This window comes from Orycteropus afer, unplaced genomic scaffold (assembly GCF_000298275.1).
Source record: "Orycteropus afer afer isolate SDZICR_OR568_19922 unplaced genomic scaffold, OryAfe1.0 scaffold00316, whole genome shotgun sequence".
In the NCBI taxonomy this organism is placed as follows: domain Eukaryota; kingdom Metazoa; phylum Chordata; class Mammalia; order Tubulidentata; family Orycteropodidae; genus Orycteropus; species Orycteropus afer.
The window spans coordinates 322,241-324,220 of record NW_006921903.1 but is presented as its reverse complement, the minus strand read 5'-3'; positions in this window follow the sequence as shown (position 1 = coordinate 324,220).

The following is a 1,980-nucleotide window of genomic DNA, read 5'->3' as shown; positions in this document are numbered from 1 at the left end:
AACATAACACATACACCATAAAATCGGCCCTTTAAAAGTATGCCATTTGTTGGTTTTCAGTATATTTAACTAAACATGCAACCATTCCTACTATATAATTTCAGAATATTTGTGTTGTCCCCAAATGAAACCCTATACCCAGTTAATTTGGATTCAGAGGGTTTAGAGTGTCCCATATCATTTACTTGGCAGGATGACGGGATGAGAAACTTTGATAATTTTAGGTAAGATCTAAAATAGCTAACGTAGAATAGAAAAATATGTTGTAAAATGCCTTTAAAATAACTAAAAGCCACCAGAGGTTCATGGTTATTATTTAATATTGTTAATGGTGAACCTGTTTTTTTTTTTTTTTCCTTTCTGGTGCACACTGTTCATAGGAATGGCCAGTTCACATTTTAGAGGCATGAAGCAAACTGCCAGCAAAATGTGTTGGAAGCCCCTGGATTCAATTGCTGACAGATATATTATCATGGCAAGTACTAAGTGTGAAAAAAAAAAATGTCATTACACATAGAAAAGCAAGACGTTCATTGACCAATCACAATTATGGATGATCCATTCATGCAGCTCTGAAAATGTGTTTTCTTTGCCTTTCCTTGAGCTACCAAGAGAATTAATTTGATTCAAGTTTTGTATCATAATTTCCAGTCTGACCACCCGCTGGGCATCAATCCCAGGCCGGCTTTATCAACAGCAACAAAACTCTGACAGTTTGAAGCTTGCATCTAAAAACACAGGGCAAGTGCAGCTTTCAAGAAGAGCAAGGCATTGACTTTCAAAATAGCTCTGCCTACTGCACACAATCTTGATAAGGGGACTTTCCAATGAGGAATTTGCTGGGTGGGTGACTGATAGCAAAGCTGTCTTTCCTGAGGAAAACTATGGCAGTTCCAGTTTACATCAACTCACTCTCAGCTGAGACAAAAAAGTGTAAATGAAAGGCAAGAGTTTATCCTCTGGTGGGTTGTTGTGGCATATGAGAAAGGAAATAAACGCAACAAAAATGTCTTGTATGTCCTTTAATGAGAGGAGGTGGTTGGGGTCCGCTCAACCACCTTGTATGTCCTTTAATGAGAGGAGGTGGATGGGCCATCAACACAGATGCTCTTGCTAGCCAGTCTTCATGGTGTCCTTGCTATCTCTGAGTACCTTGTTTTGGCCACACAGATGGCTGGTCCTTTTTCTCATGATGAAATGCTTTGTGTGGACTAAATATGAGACTGGGGGCAGTCTCTAACTACTTCAGACCCACTGCCTGCTATTTTAAGGAGCTCTGGTGGCATAGGGCTTAAGGCATTTGACTGCTAACCAGAAGGCTGGCAGTTCAAACCCATCAGCCACTCCTGGGAAGGAGGATTGGGCAAGCTACCTCTTAGAGATATGGCCTCAGAAACCCAAAAGGGGATGCTATGAGTTGGATCTGACTCAAAGGCAGTGAGTTTTGATCCTGCTATTGTGTTTCCTCTGAGGATATGGTGGCACCATGTCCTATTTGAGAAGTTTCCTCCATTTGGAAGGAATTTACACACATACCAGGAGTGGTGTTGGGCAACAATTTGATGGTCAGGGAGTAGACCGAGACAATGACTAGTGAAGCCATCCTGCCTTTTCCCCATTGATTGCTGCCTGGAGCTTGCCGCCTGTGCTTACCGAGACCACATGAAGACTCAGAGCTGTCAAATGGTGGCAAACTGGCTTTGGCCTCACAATTTCATTAGGTTCCTCTTTACCTTGTTGTGGAAATTTTCATAACAGGGTTGGCAAACAGTTTTAAAATAGTGGTGGTATTTGGCAGGATGGAGCCAGCCCAGCCTTAAATTTCTATTTCAATCCTACTCTCCGGTTGTGGCTCCCTTCCCATGATTCATCCTGAATAGAGCATTCTTGCTTAATCCGAGGACCAATGTCGTTGAAAACAGGTTGGGTAAACTAGAGCCCAGTGGGTTACCCCAAGGAAATTCACTAGCTCATGGATCT